At 29.1% G+C, this 24,976-nt stretch overlaps 1 long non-coding RNA gene across 38 annotated transcripts in view; it reads left to right on the forward strand.

Annotated features, from left to right (window-relative positions):
• Positions 1-24,976, forward strand: part of LOC128078273 (uncharacterized) — a 58,530-nt gene that overhangs the window by 16,494 nt on the left and 17,060 nt on the right. For 4 of the 38 annotated variants that reach the window (XR_008205527.1, XR_008205549.1, XR_008205552.1 and 1 more), the window contains exons 1-2: positions 16,334-16,351; positions 22,097-22,137. This is a non-coding gene — a long non-coding RNA (uncharacterized LOC128078273). The other 34 variants (XR_008205528.1, XR_008205550.1, XR_008205554.1 and 31 more) reach the window with 29 other exon arrangements.

Consider the following 24,976-nt stretch of genomic DNA (forward strand, 5'->3'; position numbering starts at 1 on the left):
AAAATAAGCGATATTTGAGGTTAAAAACAGGGATTTCTATGAAAATAAGCGATATTTTAGGTTAAAAACAGGGATTTCTATGAAAATAAGCGATATTTTAGGTTAAAAACAGGGATTTCTATGAAAATAAGCGATATTTAAGGGGAAAAACAGGGATTTCTATGAAAATAAGCGATATTTAAGGTTAAAAACAGGGATTTCTATGAAAATAAGCGATATTTGAGGTTAAAAACAGGGATTTCTATGAAAATAAGCGATATTTAAGGGGAAAAACAGGGATTTCTATGAAAATAAGCGATATTTTAGGTTAAAAACAGGGATTTCTATGAAAATAAGCGATATTTTAGGTTAAAAACAGGGATTTCTATGAAAATAAGCGATATTTATGGGGGTTAAAAACAGGGATTTCTATGAAAATAAGCGATATTTGAGGGTTAAAAACAGGGATTTCTATGGAAATAAGCGATATTTGAGGTTAAAAACAGGGATTTCTATGAAAATAAGCGATATTTTAGGTTAAAAACAGGGATTTCTATGAAAATAAGCGATATTTAAGGGGAAAAACAGGGATTTCTATGAAAATAAGCGATATTTGAGGTTAAAAACAGGGATTTCTATGAAAATAAGCGATATTTGAGGTTAAAAACAGGGATTTCTATGAAAATAAGCGATATTTGAGGTTAAAAACAGGGATTTCTATGAAAATAAGCGATATTTTAGGTTAAAAACAGGGATTTCTATGAAAATAAGCGATATTTAGGTTAAAAACAGGGATTTCTATGAAAATAAGCGATATTTGAGGTTAAAAACAGGGATTTCTATGAAAATAAGCGATATTTGAGGTTAAAAACAGGGATTTCTATGAAAATAAGCGATATTTAAGGGGAAAAACAGGGATTTCTATGAAAATAAGCGATATTTGAGGTTAAAAACAGGGATTTCTATGAAAATAAGCGATATTTTAGGTTAAAAACAGGGATTTCTATGAAAATAAGCGATATTTATGGGGGAAAACAGGGATTTCTATGAAAATAAGCGATATTTTAGGTTAAAAACAGGGATTTCTATGAAAATAAGCGATATTTGAGGTTAAAAACAGGGATTTCTATGAAAATAAGCGATATTTAAGGGGAAAAACAGGGATTTCTATGAAAATAAGCGATATTTAAGGGGAAAAACAGGGATTTCTATGAAAATAAGCGATATTTGAGGTTAAAAACAGGGATTTCTATGAAAATAAGCGATATTTGAGGTTAAAAACAGGGATTTCTATGAAAATAAGCGATATTTGAGGTTAAAAACAGGGATTTCTATGAAAATAAGCGATATTTGAGGTTAAAAACAGGGATTTCTATGAAAATAAGCGATATTTTAGGTTAAAAACAGGGATTTCTATGAAAATAAGCGATATTTGAGGTTAAAAACAGGGATTTCTATGAAAATAAGCGATATTTTAGGTTAAAAACAGGGATTTCTATGGAAATAAGCGATATTTGAGGTTAAAAACAGGGATTTCTATGAAAATAAGCGATATTTAAGGGGAAAAACAGGGATTTCTATGAAAATAAGCGATATTTGAGGTTAAAAACAGGGATTTCTATGAAAATAAGCGATATTTAAGGTTAAAAACAGGGATTTCTATGAAAATAAGCGATATTTGAGGTTAAAAACAGGGATTTCTATGAAAATAAGCGATATTTGAGGTTAAAAACAGGGATTTCTATGAAAATAAGCGATATTTTAGGTTAAAAACAGGGATTTCTATGAAAATAAGCGATATTTGAGGTTAAAAACAGGGATTTCTATGAAAATAAGCGATATTTAAGGTTAAAAACAGGGATTTCTATGAAAATAAGCGATATTTGAGGTTAAAAACAGGGATTTCTATGAAAATAAGCGATATTTAAGGGGTTAAAAACAGGGATTTCTATGAAAATAAGCGATATTTGAGGTTAAAAACAGGGATTTCTATGAAAATAAGCGATATTTTAGGTTAAAAACAGGGATTTCTATGAAAATAAGCGATATTTTAGGTTAAAAACAGGGATTTCTATGAAAATAAGCGATATTTTAGGTTAAAAACAGGGATTTCTATGAAAATAAGCGATATTTGAGGTTAAAAACAGGGATTTCTATGAAAATAAGCGATATTTTAAGGTTAAAAACAGGGATTTCTATGAAAATAAGCGATATTTGAGGTTAAAAACAGGGATTTCTATGAAAATAAGCGATATTTGAGGTTAAAAACAGGGATTTCTATGAAAATAAGCGATATTTGAGGTTAAAAACAGGGATTTCTATGAAAATAAGCGATATTTAAGGGGAAAAACAGGGATTTCTATGAAAATAAGCGATATTTGAGGTTAAAAACAGGGATTTCTATGAAAATAAGCGATATTTTAGGTTAAAAACAGGGATTTCTATGAAAATAAGCGATATTTAGGTTAAAAACAGGGATTTCTATGAAAATAAGCGATATTTGAGGTTAAAAACAGGGATTTCTATGAAAATAAGCGATATTTGAGGTTAAAAACAGGGATTTCTATGAAAATAAGCGATATTTAGGTTAAAAACAGGGATTTCTATGAAAATAAGCGATATTTAAGGTTAAAAACAGGGATTTCTATGAAAATAAGCGATATTTGAGGTTAAAAACAGGGATTTCTATGAAAATAAGCGATATTTAGGTTAAAAACAGGGATTTCTATGAAAATAAGCGATATTTGAGGTTAAAAACAGGGATTTCTATGAAAATAAGCGATATTTAAGGGGAAAAACAGGGATTTCTATGAAAATAAGCGATATTTGAGGTTAAAAACAGGGATTTCTATGAAAATAAGCGATATTTGAGGTTAAAAACAGGGATTTCTATGAAAATAAGCGATATTTGAGGTTAAAAACAGGGATTTCTATGAAAATAAGCGATATTTAGGTTAAAAACAGGGATTTCTATGAAAATAAGCGATATTTGAGGTTAAAAACAGGGATTTCTATGAAAATAAGCGATATTTGAGGTTAAAAACAGGGATTTCTATGAAAATAAGCGATATTTGAGGTTAAAAACAGGGATTTCTATGAAAATAAGCGATATTTTAGGTTAAAAACAGGGATTTCTATGAAAATAAGCGATATTTTAAGGTTAAAAACAGGGATTTCTATGAAAATAAGCGATATTTAAGGGGTTAAAAACAGGGATTTCTATGAAAATAAGCGATATTTGAGGTTAAAAACAGGGATTTCTATGAAAATAAGCGATATTTGAGGTTAAAAACAGGGATTTCTATGAAAATAAGCGATATTTTAGGTTAAAAACAGGGATTTCTATGAAAATAAGCGATATTTAGGTTAAAAACAGGGATTTCTATGAAAATAAGCGATATTTGAGGTTAAAAACAGGGATTTCTATGAAAATAAGCGATATTTAAGGGGAAAAACAGGGATTTCTATGAAAATAAGCGATATTTGAGGTTAAAAACAGGGATTTCTATGAAAATAAGCGATATTTCAGGTTAAAAACAGGGATTTCTATGAAAATAAGCGATATTTGAGGTTAAAAACAGGGATTTCTATGAAAATAAGCGATATTTAAGGGGAAAAACAGGGATTTCTATGAAAATAAGCGATATTTGAGGTTAAAAACAGGGATTTCTATGAAAATAAGCGATATTTTAGGTTAAAAACAGGGATTTCTATGAAAATAAGCGATATTTGAGGTTAAAAACAGGGATTTCTATGAAAATAAGCGATATTTTAGGTTAAAAACAGGGATTTCTATGAAAATAAGCGATATTTTAGGTTAAAAACAGGGATTTCTATGAAAATAAGCGATATTTGAGGTTAAAAACAGGGATTTCTATGAAAATAAGCGATATTTGAGGTTAAAAACAGGGATTTCTATGAAAATAAGCGATATTTTAGGTTAAAAACAGGGATTTCTATGAAAATAAGCGATATTTTAGGTTAAAAACAGGGATTTCTATGAAAATAAGCGATATTTAAGGGGAAAAACAGGGATTTCTATGAAAATAAGCGATATTTGAGGTTAAAAACAGGGATTTCTATGAAAATAAGCGATATTTGAGGTTAAAAACAGGGATTTCTATGAAAATAAGCGATATTTGAGGTTAAAAACAGGGATTTCTATGAAAATAAGCGATATTTTAGGTTAAAAACAGGGATTTCTACGAAAATAAGCGATATTTTAGGTTAAAAACAGGGATTTCTATGAAAATAAGCGATATTTAAGGGGAAAAACAGGGATTTCTATGAAAATAAGCGATATTTAAGGTTAAAAACAGGGATTTCTATGAAAATAAGCGATATTTGAGGTTAAAAACAGGGATTTCTATGAAAATAAGCGATATTTAAGGGGAAAAACAGGGATTTCTATGAAAATAAGCGATATTTGAGGTTAAAAACAGGGATTTCTATGAAAATAAGCGATATTTTAGGTTAAAAACAGGGATTTCTATGAAAATAAGCGATATTTGAGGTTAAAAACAGGGATTTCTATGAAAATAAGCGATATTTGAGGTTAAAAACAGGGATTTCTATGAAAATAAGCGATATTTAAGGGGAAAAACAGGGATTTCTATGAAAATAAGCGATATTTAAGGTTAAAAACAGGGATTTCTATGAAAATAAGCGATATTTTAGGTTAAAAACAGGGATTTCTATGAAAATAAGCGATATTTGAGGTTAAAAACAGGGATTTCTATGAAAATAAGCGATATTTTAAGGTTAAAAACAGGGATTTCTATGAAAATAAGCGATATTTTAGGTTAAAAACAGGGATTTCTATGAAAATAAGCGATATTTGAGGTTAAAAACAGGGATTTCTATGAAAATAAGCGATATTTGAGGTTAAAAACAGGGATTTCTATGAAAATAAGCGATATTTAAGGGGAAAAACAGGGATTTCTATGAAAATAAGCGATATTTAAGGGGAAAAACAGGGATTTCTATGAAAATAAGCGATATTTAAGGTTAAAAACAGGGATTTCTATGAAAATAAGCGATATTTGAGGTTAAAAACAGGGATTTCTATGAAAATAAGCGATATTTAAGGGGAAAAACAGGGATTTCTATGAAAATAAGCGATATTTGAGGTTAAAAACAGGGATTTCTATGAAAATAAGCGATATTTTAGGTTAAAAACAGGGATTTCTATGAAAATAAGCGATATTTGAGGTTAAAAACAGGGATTTCTATGAAAATAAGCGATATTTAAGGTTAAAAACAGGGATTTCTATGAAAATAAGCGATATTTTAGGTTAAAAACAGGGATTTCTATGAAAATAAGCGATATTTGAGGTTAAAAACAGGGATTTCTATGAAAATAAGCGATATTTGAGGTTAAAAACAGGGATTTCTATGAAAATAAGCGATATTTAAGGGGAAAACAGGGATTTCTATGAAAATAAGCGATATTTAAGGGGAAAAACAGGGATTTCTATGAAAATAAGCGATATTTGAGGTTAAAAACAGGGATTTCTATGAAAATAAGCGATATTTGAGGTTAAAAACAGGGATTTCTATGAAAATAAGCGATATTTGAGGTTAAAAACAGGGATTTCTATGAAAATAAGCGATATTTTAGGTTAAAAACAGGGATTTCTATGAAAATAAGCGATATTTTAGGTTAAAAACAGGGATTTCTATGAAAATAAGCGATATTTTAGGTTAAAAACAGGGATTTCTATGAAAATAAGCGATATTTGAGGTTAAAAACAGGGATTTCTATGAAAATAAGCGATATTTAAGGGGTTAAAAACAGGGATTTCTATGAAAATAAGCGATATTTGAGGTTAAAAACAGGGATTTCTATGAAAATAAGCGATATTTGAGGTTAAAAACAGGGATTTCTATGAAAATAAGCGATATTTGAGGTTAAAAACAGGGATTTCTATGAAAATAAGCGATATTTAAGGGGAAAAACAGGGATTTCTATGAAAATAAGCGATATTTGAGGTTAAAAACAGGGATTTCTATGAAAATAAGCGATATTTTAGGTTAAAAACAGGGATTTCTATGAAAATAAGCGATATTTGAGGTTAAAAACTGGGATTTCTATGAAAATAAGTGATATTTTAGGTTAAAAACAGGGATTTCTATGAAAATAAGCGATATTTTAGGTTAAAAACAGGGATTTCTATGAAAATAAGCGATATTTGAGGTTAAAAACAGGGATTTCTATGAAAATAAGCGATATTTGAGGTTAAAAACAGGGATTTCTATGAAAATAAGCGATATTTTAGGTTAAAAACAGGGATTTCTATGAAAATAAGCGATATTTGAGGTTAAAAACAGGGATTTCTATGAAAATAAGCGATATTTAAGGGGAAAAACAGGGATTTCTATGAAAATAAGCGATATTTGAGGTTAAAAACAGGGATTTCTATGAAAATAAGCGATATTTGAGGTTAAAAACAGGGATTTCTATGAAAATAAGCGATATTTTAGGTTAAAAACAGGGATTTCTATGAAAATAAGCGATATTTGAGGTTAAAAACAGGGATTTCTATGAAAATAAGCGATATTTAAGGGGAAAAACAGGGATTTCTATGAAAATAAGCGATATTTAAGGTTAAAAACAGGGATTTCTATGAAAATAAGCGATATTTGAGGTTAAAAACAGGGATTTCTATGGAAATAAGCGATATTTAAGGGGAAAAACAGGGATTTCTATGAAAATAAGCGATATTTTAGGTTAAAAACAGGGATTTCTATGAAAATAAGCGATATTTAAGGGGAAAAACAGGGATTTCTAGGAAAATAAGCGATATTTAAGGGGAAAAACAGGGATTTCTATGAAAATAAGCGATATTTTAGGTTAAAAACAGGGATTTCTATGAAAATAAGCGATATTTGAGGGGAAAAACAGGGATTTCTATGAAAATAAGCGATATTTGAGGTTAAAAACAGGGATTTCTATGAAAATAAGCGATATTTTAGGTTAAAAACAGGGATTTCTATGAAAATAAGCGATATTTAAGGGGAAAAACAGGGATTTCTATGAAAATAAGCGATATTTTAGGTTAAAAACAGGGATTTCTAGGAAAATAAGCGATATTTTAGGGGAAAAACAGGGATTTCTATGAAAATAAGCGATATTTTAGGTTAAAAACAGGGATTTCTATGAAAATAAGCGATATTTTAGGTTAAAAACAGGGATTTCTATGGAAATAAGCGATATTTAAGGTTAAAAACAGGGATTTCTATGAAAATAAGCGATATTTGAGGTTAAAAACAGGGATTTCTATGAAAATAAGCGATATTTTAGGTTAAAAACAGGGATTTCTATGAAAATAAGCGATATTTGAGGTTAAAAACAGGGATTTCTATGAAAATAAGCGATATTTGAGGTTAAAAACAGGGATTTCTATGAAAATAAGCGATATTTAAGGTTAAAAACAGGGATTTCTATGAAAATAAGCGATATTTGAGGTTAAAAACAGGGATTTCTAGGAAAATAAGCGATATTTTAGGTTAAAAACAGGGATTTCTATGAAAATAAGCGATATTTGAGGTTAAAAACAGGGATTTCTATGAAAATAAGCGATATTTTAGGTTAAAAACAGGGATTTCTATGAAAATAAGCGATATTTGAGGTTAAAAACAGGGATTTCTATGAAAATAAGCGATATTTGAGGTTAAAAACAGGGATTTCTATGAAAATAAGCGATATTTGAGGTTAAAAACAGGGATTTCTATGAAAATAAGCGATATTTGAGGTTAAAAACAGGGATTTCTATGGAAATAAGCGATATTTAAGGGGAAAAACAGGGATTTCTATGAAAATAAGCGATATTTGAGGTTAAAAACAGGGATTTCTATGAAAATAAGCGATATTTGAGGTTAAAAACAGGGATTTCTATGAAAATAAGCGATATTTTAAGGGGTTAAAAACAGGGATTTCTATGAAAATAAGCGATATTTGAGGTTAAAAACAGGGATTTCTATGAAAATAAGCGATATTTAAGGGGAAAAACAGGGATTTCTATGAAAATAAGCGATATTTGAGGTTAAAAACAGGGATTTCTAGGAAAATAAGCGATATTTTAGGTTAAAAACAGGGATTTCTATGAAAATAAGCGATATTTGAGGTTAAAAACAGGGATTTCTATGAAAATAAGCGATATTTAAGGTTAAAAACAGGGATTTCTATGAAAATAAGCGATATTTTAGGTTAAAAACAGGGATTTCTATGAAAATAAGCGATATTTGAGGTTAAAAACAGGGATTTCTATGAAAATAAGCGATATTTTAGGTTAAAAACAGGGATTTCTATGAAAATAAGCGATATGGATTTCTATGAAAATAAGCGATATTTAAGGGGAAAAACAGGGATTTCTATGAAAATAAGCGATATTTGAGGTTAAAAACAGGGATTTCTATGAAAATAAGCGATATTTGAGGTTAAAAACAGGGATTTCTATGAAAATAAGCGATATTTAAGGGGAAAAACAGGGATTTCTATGAAAATAAGCGATATTTGAGGTTAAAAACAGGGATTTCTATGAAAATAAGCGATATTTTAGGTTAAAAACAGGGATTTCTATGAAAATAAGCGATATTTGAGGTTAAAAACAGGGATTTCTATGAAAATAAGCGATATTTAAGGTTAAAAACAGGGATTTCTATGAAAATAAGCGATATTTTAGGTTAAAAACAGGGATTTCTATGAAAATAAGCGATATTTAGGTTAAAAACAGGGATTTCTATGAAAATAAGCGATATTTGAGGTTAAAAACAGGGATTTCTATGAAAATAAGCGATATTTTAAGGTTAAAAACAGGGATTTCTATGAAAATAAGCGATATTTAAGGTTAAAAACAGGGATTTCTATGAAAATAAGCGATATTTGAGGTTAAAAACAGGGATTTCTATGAAAATAAGCGATATTTTAGGTTAAAAACAGGGATTTCTATGAAAATAAGCGATATTTGAGGTTAAAAACAGGGATTTCTATGAAAATAAGCGATATTTGAGGTTAAAAACAGGGATTTCTATGAAAATAAGCGATATTTAAGGGGAAAAACAGGGATTTCTATGAAAATAAGCGATATTTGAGGTTAAAAACAGGGATTTCTATGAAAATAAGCGATATTTGAGGTTAAAAACAGGGATTTCTATGAAAATAAGCGATATTTGAGGTTAAAAACAGGGATTTCTATGAAAATAAGCGATATTTAAGGGGAAAAACAGGGATTTCTATGAAAATAAGCGATATTTGAGGTTAAAAACAGGGATTTCTATGAAAATAAGCGATATTTTAGGTTAAAAACAGGGATTTCTATGAAAATAAGCGATATTTGAGGTTAAAAACAGGGATTTCTATGAAAATAAGCGATATTTTAGGTTAAAAACAGGGATTTCTATGAAAATAAGCGATATTTGAGGTTAAAAACAGGGATTTCTATGAAAATAAGCGATATTTGAGGTTAAAAACAGGGATTTCTATGAAAATAAGCGATATTTGAGGTTAAAAACAGGGATTTCTATGAAAATAAGCGATATTTTAGGTTAAAAACAGGGATTTCTATGAAAATAAGCGATATTTGAGGTTAAAAACAGGGATTTCTATGAAAATAAGCGATATTTAAGGGGAAAAACAGGGATTTCTATGAAAATAAGCGATATTTGAGGTTAAAAACAGGGATTTCTATGAAAATAAGCGATATTTGAGGTTAAAAACAGGGATTTCTACGGAAATAAGCGATATTTGAGGTTAAAAACAGGGATTTCTATGAAAATAAGCGATATTTTAGGTTAAAAACAGGGATTTCTATGAAAATAAGCGATATTTTAGGTTAAAAACAGGGATTTCTATGAAAATAAGCGATATTTTAGGTTAAAAACAGGGATTTCTATGAAAATAAGCGATATTTTAGGTTAAAAACAGGGATTTCTATGAAAATAAGCGATATTTAAGGGGAAAAACAGGGATTTCTATGAAAATAAGCGATATTTTAGGTTAAAAACAGGGATTTCTATGAAAATAAGCGATATTTGAGGTTAAAAACAGGGATTTCTATGAAAATAAGCGATATTTGAGGTTAAAAACAGGGATTTCTATGAAAATAAGCGATATTTGAGGTTAAAAACAGGGATTTCTATGAAAATAAGCGATATTTGAGGTTAAAAACAGGGATTTCTAGGAAAATAAGCGATATTTAAGGGGAAAAACAGGGATTTCTATGAAAATAAGCGATATTTAAGGTTAAAAACAGGGATTTCTATGAAAATAAGCGATATTTAAGGGGAAAAACAGGGATTTCTATGAAAATAAGCGATATTTAAGGGGAAAAACAGGGATTTCTATGAAAATAAGCGATATTTTAGGTTAAAAACAGGGATTTCTATGAAAATAAGCGATATTTAAGGTTAAAAACAGGGATTTCTATGAAAATAAGCGATATTTGAGGTTAAAAACAGGGATTTCTATGAAAATAAGCGATATTTTAGGTTAAAAACAGGGATTTCTATGAAAATAAGCGATATTTGAGGTTAAAAACAGGGATTTCTATGAAAATAAGCGATATTTTAGGTTAAAAACAGGGATTTCTATGAAAATAAGCGATATTTAAGGGGAAAAACAGGGATTTCTATGAAAATAAGCGATATTTGAGGTTAAAAACAGGGATTTCTATGAAAATAAGCGATATTTTAGGTTAAAAACAGGGATTTCTATGAAAATAAGCGATATTTGAGGTTAAAAACTGGGATTTCTATGAAAATAAGCGATATTTTAGGTTAAAAACAGGGATTTCTATGAAAATAAGCGATATTTGAGGTTAAAAACAGGGATTTCTATGAAAATAAGCGATATTTGAGGTTAAAAACAGGGATTTCTATGAAAATAAGCGATATTTGAGGTTAAAAACAGGGATTTCTATGAAAATAAGCGATATTTTAGGTTAAAAACAGGGATTTCTATGGAAATAAGCGATATTTTAGGTTAAAAACAGGGATTTCTATGAAAATAAGCGATATTTAAGGGGAAAAACAGGGATTTCTATGAAAATAAGCGATATTTTAGGTTAAAAACAGGGATTTCTATGAAAATAAGCGATATTTGAGGTTAAAAACAGGGATTTCTATGAAAATAAGCGATATTTGAGGTTAAAAACAGGGATTTCTATGAAAATAAGCGATATTTTAGGTTAAAAACAGGGATTTCTATGAAAATAAGCGATATTTTAGGTTAAAAACAGGGATTTCTATGAAAATAAGCGATATTTGAGGTTAAAAACAGGGATTTCTATGAAAATAAGCGATATTTAAGGTTAAAAACAGGGATTTCTATGAAAATAAGCGATATTTGAGGTTAAAAACAGGGATTTCTATGAAAATAAGCGATATTTAAGGGGAAAAACAGGGATTTCTATGAAAATAAGCGATATTTGAGGTTAAAAACAGGGATTTCTATGAAAATAAGCGATATTTGAGGTTAAAAACAGGGATTTCTAGGAAAATAAGCGATATTTTAGGTTAAAAACAGGGATTTCTATGAAAATAAGCGATATTTTATGTTAAAAACAGGGATTTCTATGAAAATAAGCGATATTTTAGGTTAAAAACAGGGATTTCTATGAAAATAAGCGATATTTTATGATAAAAACAGGGATTTCTATGAAAATAAGCGATATTTTAGGTTAAAAACTGGGATTTCTATGGAAATAAGCGATATTTGAGGTTAAAAACAGGGATTTCTATGAAAATAAGCGATATTTTAGGTTAAAAACAGGGATTTCTATGAAAATAAGCGATATTTGAGGTTAAAAACAGGGATTTCTATGGAAATAAGCGATATTTTAGGTTAAAAACAGGGATTTCTATGAAAATAAGCGATATTTGAGGTTAAAAACAGGGATTTCTATGAAAATAAGCGATATTTTAGGTTAAAAACAGGGATTTCTATGAAAATAAGCGATATTTGAGGTTAAAAACAGGGATTTCTATGAAAATAAGCGATATTTGAGGTTAAAAACAGGGATTTCTATGAAAATAAGCGATATTTGAGGTTAAAAACAGGGATTTCTAGGAAAATAAGCGATATTTTAGGTTAAAAACAGGGATTTCTATGGAAATAAGCGATATTTTAGGTTGAAAACAGGGATTTCTATGAAAATAAGCGATATTTAAGGGGAAAAACAGGGATTTCTATGAAAATAAGCGATATTTGAGGTTAAAAACAGGGATTTCTACGGAAATAAGCGATATTTGAGGTTAAAAACAGGGATTTCTATGAAAATAAGCGATATTTGAGGTTAAAAACAGGGATTTCTATGAAAATAAGCGATATTTTAGGTTAAAAACAGGGATTTCTATGAAAATAAGCGATATTTAAGGGGAAAAACAGGGATTTCTATGAAAATAAGCGATATTTAAGGTTAAAAACAGGGATTTCTATGAAAATAAGCGATATTTGAGGTTAAAAACAGGGATTTCTATGAAAATAAGCGATATTTAAGGTTAAAAACAGGGATTTCTATGAAAATAAGCGATATTTGAGGTTAAAAACAGGGATTTCTATGAAAATAAGCGATATTTAAGGGGAAAAACAGGGATTTCTATGAAAATAAGCGATATTTGAGGTTAAAAACAGGGATTTCTATGAAAATAAGCGATATTTAAGGGGAAAAACAGGGATTTCTATGAAAATAAGCGATATTTAAGGGGAAAAACAGGGATTTCTATGAAAATAAGCGATATTTGAGGTTAAAAACAGGGATTTCTATGAAAATAAGCGATATTTGAGGTTAAAAACAGGGATTTCTATGAAAATAAGCGATATTTGAGGTTAAAAACAGGGATTTCTATGAAAATAAGCGATATTTGAGGTTAAAAACAGGGATTTCTATGGAAATAAGCGATATTTAAGGGGAAAAACAGGGATTTCTATGAAAATAAGCGATATTTTAGGTTAAAAACAGGGATTTCTAGGAAAATAAGAGATATTTTAGGGGAAAAACAGGGATTTCTATGGAAATAAGCGATATTTTAGGTTAAAAACAGGGATTTCTATGAAAATAAGCGATATTTTAGGTTAAAAACTGGGATTTCTATGGAAATAAGCGATATTTAAGGTTAAAAACAGGGATTTCTAGGAAAATAAGCGATATTTGAGGTTAAAAACTGGGATTTCTATGAAAATAAGCGATATTTTAGGTTAAAAACAGGGATTTCTATGAAAATAAGCGATATTTGAGGTTAAAAACAGGGATTTCTAGGAAAATAAGCGATATTTTAGGTTAAAAACTGGGATTTCTATGAAAATAAGCGATATTTAAGGGGAAAAACAGGGATTTCTATGAAAATAAGCGATATTTGAGGTTAAAAACAGGGATTTCTATGGAAATAAGCGATATTTCAGGTTAAAAACAGGGATTTCTATGAAAATAAGCGATATTTTAGGTTAAAAACTGGGATTTCTAGGAAAATAAGCGATATTTAAGGGGAAAAACAGGGATTTCTAGGAATATAAGCGATATTTGAGGTTAAAAACAGGGATTTCTATGAAAATAAGCGATATTTGAGGTTAAAAACAGGGATTTCTATGAAAATAAGCGATATTTAAGGGGAAAAACAGGGATTTCTATGAAAATAAGCGATATTTGAGGTTAAAAACAGGGATTTCTATGAAAATAAGCGATATTTGAGGTTAAAAACAGGGATTTCTATGAAAATAAGCGATATTTTAGGTTAAAAACAGGGATTTCTATGAAAATAAGCGATATTTGAGGTTAAAAACTGGGATTTCTATGAAAATAAGCGATATTTTAGGTTAAAATCAGGGATTTCAAAAACAGGGATTTCTATGAAAATAAGCGATATTTGAGGTTAAAAACAGGGATTTCTATGAAAATAAGCGATATTTGAGGTTAAAAACAGGGATTTCTATGAAAATAAGCGATATTTTAGGTTAAAAACAGGGATTTCTATGGAAATAAACGATATTTTAGGTTGAAAACAGGGATTTCTATGAAAATAAGCGATATTTAAGGGGAAAAACAGGGATTTCTATGAAAATAAGCGATATTTGAGGTTAAAAACAGGGATTTCTACGGAAATAAGCGATATTTGAGGTTAAAAACAGGGATTTCTACGGAAATAAGCGATATTTGAGGTTAAAAACAGGGATTTCTACGAAAATAAGCGATATTTTAGGTTAAAAACAGGGATTTCTATGAAAATAAGCGATATTTTAGGTTAAAAACAGGGATTTCTATGAAAATAAGCGATATTTAAGGTTAAAAACAGGGATTTCTATGAAAATAAGCGATATTTGAGGTTAAAAACAGGGATTTCTATGGAAATAAGCGATATTTTAGGGGTTAAAAACAGGGATTTCTAGGAAAATAAGCGATATTTAAGGGGAAAAACAGGGATTTCTATGAAAATAAGCGATATTTTAGGTTAAAAACAGGGATTTCTATGAAAATAAGCGATATTTGAGGGGAAAAACAGGGATTTCTAGGAAAATAAGCGATATTTAAGGTTAAAAACAGGGATTTCTATGAAAATAAGCGATATTTGAGGTTAAAAACAGGGATTTCTATGGAAATAAGCGATATTTAAGGGGTTAAAAACAGGGATTTCTATGAAAATAAGCGATATTTTAGGTTAAAAACAGGGATTTCTATGAAAATAAGCGATATTTAAGGTTAAAAACAGGGATTTCTATGAAAATAAGCGATATTTAAGGGGAAAAACAGGGATTTCTATGAAAATAAGCGATATTTTAGGTTAAAAACAGGGATTTCTATGGAAATAAGCGATATTTAAGGTTAAAAACAGGGATTTCTATGAAAATAAGCGATATTTGAGGTTAAAAACTGGGATTTCTATGGAAAATAAGCGATATTTTAGGTTAAAAACAGGGATTTCTATGAAAATAAGCGATATTTGAGGTTAAAAACAGGGATTTCTATGAAAATAAGCGATATTTTAGGTTAAAAACAGGGATTTCTATGAAAATAAGCGATATTTAAGGGGAAAAACAGGGATTTCTATGAAAATAAGCGATATTTGAGGTTAAAAACAGGGATTTCTATGAAAATAAGCGATATTTTAGGTTAAAAACAGGGATTTCTATGAAAATAAGCGATATTTGAGGTTAAAAACTGGGATTTCTATGAAAATAAGCGATATTTTAAGGTTAAAAACAGGGATTTCTATGAAAATAAGCGATATTTGAGGTTAAAAACAGGGATTTCTATGAAAATAAGCGATATTTGAGGTTAAAAACAGGGATTTCTATGAAAATAAGCGATATTTGAGGTTAAAAACAGGGATTTCTAGGAAAATAAGCGATATTTTAGGTTAAAAACAGGGATTTCTATGGAAATAAGCGATATTTTGAGGTTAAAAACAGGGATTTCTATGAAAATAAGCGATATTTAAGGGGAAAAACAGGGATTTCTATGAAAATAAGCGATATTTGAGGTTAAAAACAGGGATTTCTATGAAAATAAGCGATATTTGAGGTTAAAAACAGGGATTTCTACGGAAATAAGCGATATTTTAGGTTAAAAACAGGGATTTCTATGAAAATAAGCGATATTTTAGGTTAAAAACAGGGATTTCTATGAAAATAAGCGATATTTAAGGGGAAAAACAGGGATTTCTATGAAAATAAGCGATATTTGAGGTTAAAAACAGGGATTTCTATGAAAATAAGCGATATTTGAGGTTAAAAACAGGGATTTCTATGAAAATAAGCGATATTTAAGGGGAAAAACAGGGATTTCTATGAAAATAAGCGATATTTTAGGTTAAAAACAGGGATTTCTATGAAAATAAGCGATATTTTAGGTTAAAAACAGGGATTTCTATGGAAATAAGCGATATTTAAGGGGAAAAACAGGGATTTCTATGAAAATAAGCGATATTTTAGGTTAAAAACAGGGATTTCTAGGAAAATAAGCGATATTTTAGGGGAAAAACAGGGATTTCTATGAAAATAAGCGATATTTTAGGTTAAAAACAGGGATTTCTATGAAAATAAGCGATATTTGAGGTTAAAAACAGGGATTTCTATGGAAATAAGCGATATTTTAGGTTAAAAACAGGGATTTCTATGAAAATAAGCGATATTTGAGGTTAAAAACTGGGATTTCTATGAAAATAAGTGATATTTTAGGTTAAAAACAGGGATTTCTATGAAAATAAGCGATATTTGAGGTTAAAAACAGGGATTTCTAGGAAAATAAGCGATATTTTAGGTTAAAAACTGGGATTTCTATGAAAATAAGCGATATTTAGGTTAAAAACAGGGATTTCTATGAAAATAAGCGATATTTGAGGTTAAAAACAGGGATTTCTATGGAAATAAGCGATATTTCAGGTTAAAAACAGGGATTTCTATGAAAATAAGCGATATTTTAGGTTAAAAACAGGGATTTCTAGGAAAATAAGCGATATTTAAGGGGAAAAACAGGGATTTCTAGGAATATAAGCGATATTTGAGGTTAAAAACAGGGATTTCTATGAAAATAAGCGATATTTGAGGTTAAAAACAGGGATTTCTATGAAAATAAGCGATATTTAAGGGGAAAAACAGGGATTTCTATGAAAATAAGCGATATTTGAGGTTAAAAACAGGGATTTCTATGAAAATAAGCGATATTTTAGGTTAAAAACAGGGATTTCTATGAAAATAAGCGATATTTTAGGTTAAAAACAGGGATTTCTAGGAAAATAAGCGATATTTTAGGTTAAAAACAGGGATTTCTATGGAAATAAGCGATATTTTAGGTTAAAAACAGGGATTTCTATGAAAATAAGCGATATTTAAGGGGAAAAACAGGGATTTCTATGAAAATAAGCGATATTTAAGGGGAAAAACAGGGATTTCTATGAAAATAAGCGATATTTGAGGTTAAAAACAGGGATTTCTATGAAAATAAGCGATATTTAAGGAAAAACAGGGATTTCTATGAAAATAAGCGATATTTGAGGTTAAAAACAGGGATTTCTATGAAAATAAGCGATATTTGAGGTTAAAAACAGGGATTTCTATGAAAATAAGCGATATTTAAGGGGAAAAACAGGGATTTCTATGAAAATAAGCGATATTTGAGGTTAAAAACAGGGATTTCTATGAAAATAAGCGATATTTGAGGTTAAAAACAGGGATTTCTATGAAAATAAGCGATATTTAAGGGGAAAAACAGGGATTTCTATGAAAATAAGCGATATTTAAGGTTAAAAACAGGGATTTCTATGAAAATAAGCGATATTTGAGGTTAAAAACAGGGATTTCTATGAAAATAAGCGATATTTTAGGTTAAAAACAGGGATTTCTATGAAAATAAGCGATATTTGAGGTTAAAAACAGGGATTTCTATGAAAATAAGCGATATTTTAGGTTAAAAACAGGGATTTCTATGAAAATAAGCGATATTTTGAGGTTAAAAACAGGGATTTCTATGGAAATAAGCGATATTTTAGGTTAAAAACAGGGATTTCTATGAAAATAAGCGATATTTGAGGTTAAAAACTGGGATTTCTAGGAAAATAAGCGATATTTTAGGTTAAAAACAGGGATTTCTATGAAAATAAGCGATATTTGAGGTTAAAAACAGGGATTTCTATGAAAATAAGCGATATTTAAGGTTAAAAACAGGGATTTCTATGAAAATAAGCGATATTTTAGGTTAAAAACAGGGATTTCTATGAAAATAAGCGATATTTGAGGTTAAAAACAGGGATTTCTATGAAAATAAGCGATATTTAGGTTAAAAACAGGGATTTCTATGAAAATAAGCGATATTTGAGGTTAAAAACAGGGATTTCTATGAAAATAAGCGATATTTTAGGTTAAAAACAGGGATTTCTATGAAAATAAGCGATATTTGAGGTTAAAAACAGGGATTTCTATGAAAATAAGCGATATTTAAGGTTAAAAACAGGGATTTCTATGAAAATAAGCGATATTTAAGGTTAAAAACAGGGATTTCTATGAAAATAAGCGATATTTGAGGTTAAAAACAGGGATTTCTATGAAAATAAGCGATATTTGAGGTTAAAAACTGGGATTTCTATGAAAATAAGCGATATTTTAGGTTAAAAACAGGGATTTCTATGAAAATAAGGGATATTTAAGGGGAAAAACAGGGATTTCTATGAAAATAAGCGATATTTGAGGTTAAAAACAGGGATTTCTATGAAAATAAGCGATATTTTAGGTTAAAAACAGGGATTTCTATGAAAATAAGCGATATTTGAGGTTAAAAACAGGGATTTCTATGAAAATAAGCGATATTTAAGGGGAAAAACAGGGATTTCTATGAAAATAAGCGATATTTGAGGTTAAAAACAGGGATTTCTATGAAAATAAGCGATATTTGAGGTTAAAAACAGGGATTTCTATGAAAATAAGCGATATTTTAGGTTAAAAACAGGGATTTCTATGAAAATAAGCGATATTTAAGGTTAAAAACAGGGATTTCTATGAAAATAAGCGATATTTAAGGGGAAAAACAGGGATTTCTATGAAAATAAGCGATATTTGAGGTTAAAAACAGGGATTTCTATGAAAATAAGCGATATTTGAGGTTAAAAACAGGGATTTCTATGAAAATAAGCGATATTTTAGGTTAAAAACAGGGATTTCTATGAAAATAAGCGATATTTAAGGTTAAAAACAGGGATTTCTATGAAAATAAGCGATATTTGAGGTTAAAAACAGGGATTTCTATGGAAATAAGCGATATTTAAGGGGAAAAACAGGGATTTCTATGAAAATAAGCGATATTTGAGGTTAAAAACAGGGATTTCTATGAAAATAAGCGATATTTAGGTTAAAAACAGGGATTTCTATGAAAATAAGCGATATTTGAGGTTAAAAACAGGGATTTCTAGGAAAATAAGCGATATTTAAGGGGAAAAACAGGGATTTCTATGAAAATAAGCGATATTTGAGGTTAAAAACAGGGATTTCTATGAAAATAAGCGATATTTGAGGTTAAAAACAGGGATTTCTATGAAAATAAGCGATATTTGAGGTTAAAAACAGGGATTTCTATGAAAATAAGCGATATTTGAGGTTAAAAACAGGGATTTCTATGAAAATAAGCGATATTTAAGGGGTTAAAAACAGGGATTTCTATGAAAATAAGCGATATTTGAGGTTAAAAACAGGGATTTCTATGAAAATAAGCGATATTTTAGGTTAAAAACAGGGATTTCTATGAAAATAAGCGATATTTGAGGTTAAAAACAGGGATTTCTATGAAAATAAGCGATATTTTAGGTTAAAAACAGGGATTTCTATGAAAATAAGCGATATTTGAGGTTAAAAACAGGGATTTCTATGAAAATAAGCGATATTTTAAGGTTAAAAACAGGGATTTCTATGAAAATAAGCGATATTTTAGGTTAAAAACAGGGATTTCTATGAAAATAAGCGATATTTGAGGTTAAAAACAGGGATTTCTATGAAAATAAGCGATATTTGAGGTTAAAAACAGGGATTTCTATGAAAATAAGCGATATTTTGAGGTTAAAAACAGGGATTTCTATGAAAATAAGCGATATTTGAGGTTAAAAACAGGGATTTCTATGAAAATAAGCGATATTTTAGGTTAAAAACAGGGATTTCTATGAAAATAAGCGATATTTTAGGTTAAAAACAGGGATTTCTATGAAAATAAGCGATATTTGAGGTTAAAAACAGGGATTTCTATGAAAATAAGCGATATTTGAGGTTAAAAACTGGGATTTCTATGAAAATAAGCGATATTTTAGGTTAAAAACAGGGATTTCTATGAAAATAAGCGATATTTGAGGTTAAAAACAGGGATTTCTATGAAAATAAGCGATATTTTAGGTTAAAAACTGGGATTTCTATGAAAATAAGCGATATTTAAGGGGTTAAAAACAGGGATTTCTATGAAAATAAGCGATATTTAAGGTTAAAAACAGGGATTTCTATGAAAATAAGCGATATTTTAGGTTAAAAACAGGGATTTCTATGAAAATAAGCGATATTTGAGGTTAAAAACAGGGATTTCTATGAAAATAAGCGATATTTGAGGTTAAAAACAGGGATTTCTATGAAAATAAGCGATATTTGAGGTTAAAAACAGGGATTTCTATGAAAATAAGCGATATTTGAGGTTAAAAACAGGGATTTCTATGAAAATAAGCGATATTTGAGGTTAAAAACAGGGATTTCTATGAAAATAAGCGATATTTTAGGTTAAAAACAGGGATTTCTATGAAAATAAGCGATATTTGAGGTTAAAAACAGGGATTTCTATGAAAATAAGCGATATTTAAGGGGAAAAACAGGGATTTCTATGAAAATAAGCGATATTTGAGGTTAAAAACAGGGATTTCTATGAAAATAAGCGATATTTGAGGTTAAAAACAGGGATTTCTATGAAAATAAGCGATATTTTAGGTTAAAAACAGGGATTTCTATGAAAATAAGCGATATTTTAGGTTAAAAACAGGGATTTCTATGAAAATAAGCGATATTTAAGGGGAAAAACAGGGATTTCTATGAAAATAAGCGATATTTAAGGTTAAAAACAGGGATTTCTATGAAAATAAGCGATATTTGAGGTTAAAAACAGGGATTTCTATGAAAATAAGCGATATTTAAGGGGAAAAACAGGGATTTCTATGAAAATAAGCGATATTTGAGGTTAAAAACAGGGATTTCTATGAAAATAAGCGATATTTTAGGTTAAAAACAGGGATTTCTATGGAAATAAGCGATATTTAAGGGGAAAAACAGGGATTTCTATGAAAATAAGCGATATTTTAGGTTAAAAACAGGGATTTCTATGAAAATAAGCGATATTTTAGGGGAAAAACAGGGATTTCTATGGAAATAAGCGATATTTTAGGTTAAAAACAGGGATTTCTATGAAAATAAGCGATATTTTAGGTTAAAAACAGGGATTTCTATGGAAATAAGCGATATTTTAGGTTAAAAACAGGGATTTCTATGAAAATAAGCGATATTTGAGGTTAAAAACTGGGATTTCAATGGAAATAAGCGATATTTTAGGTTAAAAACAGGGATTTCTATGAAAATAAGCGATATTTGAGGTTAAAAACAGGGATTTCTAGGAAAATAAGCGATATTTTAGGTTAAAAACTGGGATTTCTATGAAAATAAGCGATATTTAAGGGGAAAAACAGAGATTTCTATGAAAATAAGCGATATTTGAGGTTAAAAACAGGGATTTCTATGGAAATAAGCGATATTTCAGGTTAAAAACAGGGATTTCTATGAAAATAAGCGATATTTGAGGTTAAAAACTGGGATTTCTAGGAAAATAAGCGATATTTAAGGGGAAAAACAGGGATTTCTAGGAATATAAGCGATATTTGAGGTTAAAAACAGGGATTTCTATGAAAATAAGCGATATTTGAGGTTAAAAACAGGGATTTCTATGAAAATAAGCGATATTTAAGGGGAAAAACAGGGATTTCTATGAAAATAAGCGATATTTGAGGTTAAAAACAGGGATTTCTATGAAAATAAGCGATATTTTAGGTTAAAAACAGGGATTTCTATGAAAATAAGCGATATTTTAGGTTAAAAACAGGGATTTCTAGGAAAATAAGCGATATTTTAGGTTAAAAACAGGGATTTCTAGGAAAATAAGCGATATTTTAGGTTAAAAACAGGGATTTCTATGGAAATAAGCGATATTTTAGGTTAAAAACAGGGATTTCTATGAAAATAAGCGATATTTAAGGGGAAAAACAGGGATTTCTATGAAAATAAGCGATATTTAAGGGGAAAAACAGGGATTTCTATGGAAATAAGCGATATTTGAGGTTAAAAACAGGGATTTCTATGAAAATAAGCGATATTTAAGGGGAAAAACAGGGATTTCTATGAAAATAAGCGATATTTGAGGTTAAAAACAGGGATTTCTATGAAAATAAGCGATATTTGAGGTTAAAAACAGGGATTTCTATGAAAATAAGCGATATTTAAGGGGTTAAAAACAGGGATTTCTATGAAAATAAGCGATATTTAAGGGGAAAAACAGGGATTTCTATGAAAATAAGCGATATTTGAGGTTAAAAACAGGGATTTCTATGAAAATAAGCGATATTTGAGGATAAAAACAGGGATTTCTATGAAAATAAGCGATATTTAAGGTTAAAAACAGGGATTTCTATGAAAATAAGCGATATTTGAGGTTAAAAACAGGGATTTCTATGGAAATAAGCGATATTTTAGGTTAAAAACAGGGATTTCTATGAAAATAAGCGATATTTGAGGTTAAAAACAGGGATTTCTATGAAAATAAGCGATATTTTAGGTTAAAAACAGGGATTTCTATGAAAATAAGCGATATTTTAGGTAAAAAAAACAGGGATTTCTATGGAAATAAGCGATATTTTAGGTTAAAAACAGGGATTTCTATGAAAATAAGCGATATTTGAGGTTAAAAACAGGGATTTCTATGAAAATAAGCGATATTTTAGGTTAAAAACAGGGATTTCTATGAAAATAAGCGATATTTGAGGTTAAAAACAGGGATTTCTATGAAAATAAGCGATATTTGAGGTTAAAAACAGGGATTTCTATGAAAATAAGCGATATTTTAGGTTAAAAACAGGGATTTCTATGAAAATAAGCGATATTTTAGGTTAAAAACAGGGATTTCTATGAAAATAAGCGATATTTAAGGTTAAAAACAGGGATTTCTATGAAAATAAGCGATATTTGAGGTTAAAAACAGGGATTTCTATGAAAATAAGCGATATTTTAGGTTAAAAACAGGGATTTCTATGAAAATAAGCGATATTTGAGGTTAAAAACAGGGATTTCTATGAAAATAAGCGATATTTAAGGGGAAAAACAGGGATTTCTATGAAAATAAGCGATATTTAAGGTTAAAAACAGGGATTTCTATGAAAATAAGCGATATTTGAGGTTAAAAACAGGGATTTCTATGAAAATAAGCGATATTTGAGGTTAAAAACTGGGATTTCTATGAAAATAAGCGATATTTGAGGTTAAAAACAGGGATTTCTATGAAAATAAGCGATATTTAAGGGGAAAAACAGGGATTTCTATGAAAATAAGTGATATTTGAGGTTAAAAACAGGGATTTCTAGGAAAATAAGCGATATTTTAGGTTAAAAACAGGGATTTCTATGAAAATAAGCGATATTTGAGGTTAAAAACAGGGATTTCTATGAAAATAAGCGATATTTAAGGGGAAAAACAGGGATTTCTATGAAAATAAGCGATATTTGAGGTTAAAAACAGGGATTTCTATGAAAATAAGCGATATTTGAGGTTAAAAACAGGGATTTCTAGGAAAATAAGCGATATTTTAGGTTAAAAACAGGGATTTCTATGGAAATAAGCGATATTTAAGGGGAAAACAGGGATTTCTATGAAAATAAGCGATATTTAAGGGGAAAAACAGGGATTTCTATGAAAATAAGCGATATTTAAGGTTAAAAACAGGGATTTCTATGAAAATAAGCGATATTTGAGGTTAAAAACAGGGATTTCTATGAAAATAAGCGATATTTTAGGTTAAAAACAGGGATTTCTATGAAAATAAGCGATATTTAAGGTTAAAAACAGGGATTTCTATGAAAATAAGCGATATTTGAGGTTAAAAACAGGGATTTCTATGAAAATAAGCGATATTTAAGGGGAAAAACAGGGATTTCTATGAAAATAAGCGATATTTGAGGTTAAAAACAGGGATTTCTATGAAAATAAGCGATATTTTAGGTTAAAAACAGGGATTTCTATGAAAATAAGCGATATTTGAGGTTAAAAACAGGGATTTCTATGAAAATAAGCGATATTTTAGGTTAAAAACAGGGATTTCTATGAAAATAAGCGATATTTGAGGTTAAAAACAGGGATTTCTATGAAAATAAGCGATATTTTAGGTTAAAAACAGGGATTTCTATGAAAATAAGCGATATTTGAGGTTAAAAACAGGGATTTCTATGAAAATAAGCGATATTTGAGGTTAAAAACAGGGATTTCTATGAAAATAAGCGATATTTGAGGTTAAAAACAGGGATTTCTATGAAAATAAGCGATATTTAAGGGGAAAAACAGGGATTTCTATGAAAATAAGCGATATTTGAGGTTAAAAACAGGGATTTCTAGGAAAATAAGCGATATTTTAGGTTAAAAACAGGGATTTCTATGAAAATAAGCGATATTTGAGGTTAAAAACAGGGATTTCTATGAAAATAAGCGATATTTTAGGTTAAAAACAGGGATTTCTATGAAAATAAGCGATATTTTAGGTTAAAAACAGGGATTTCTATGAAAATAAGCGATATTTGAGGTTAAAAACAGGGATTTCTATGAAAATAAGCGATATTTGAGGTTAAAAACAGGGATTTCTATGAAAATAAGCGATATTTGAGGTTAAAAACAGGGATTTCTATGAAAATAAGCGATATTTTAGGTTAAAAACAGGGATTTCTATGAAAATAAGCGATATTTTAGGTTAAAAACAGGGATTTCTATGAAAATAAGCGATATTTAAGGGGAAAAACAGGGATTTCTATGAAAATAAGCGATATTTTAGGTTAAAAACAGGGATTTCTATGAAAATAAGCGATATTTAAGGTTAAAAACAGGGATTTCTATGAAAATAAGCGATATTTGAGGTTAAAAACAGGGATTTCTATGAAAATAAGCGATATTTTAGGTTAAAAACAGGGATTTCTATGAAAATAAGCGATATTTGAGGTTAAAAACAGGGATTTCTAGGAAAATAAGCGATATTTTAGGTTAAAAACAGGGATTTCTATGAAAATAAGCGATATTTGAGGTTAAAAACAGGGATTTCTATGGAAATAAGCGATATTTTAAGGTTAAAAACAGGGATTTCTATGAAAATAAGCGATATTTTAGGTTAAAAACAGGGATTTCTATGAAAATAAGCGATATTTTAGGTTAAAAACAGGGATTTCTATGAAAATAAGCGATATTTAAGGTTAAAAA

The sequence above is a fragment of the Tympanuchus pallidicinctus genome, unplaced genomic scaffold (genome assembly GCF_026119805.1).
Source record: "Tympanuchus pallidicinctus isolate F22 unplaced genomic scaffold, pur_lepc_1.0 scaffold169, whole genome shotgun sequence".
NCBI lineage: Eukaryota > Metazoa > Chordata > Aves > Galliformes > Phasianidae > Tympanuchus > Tympanuchus pallidicinctus.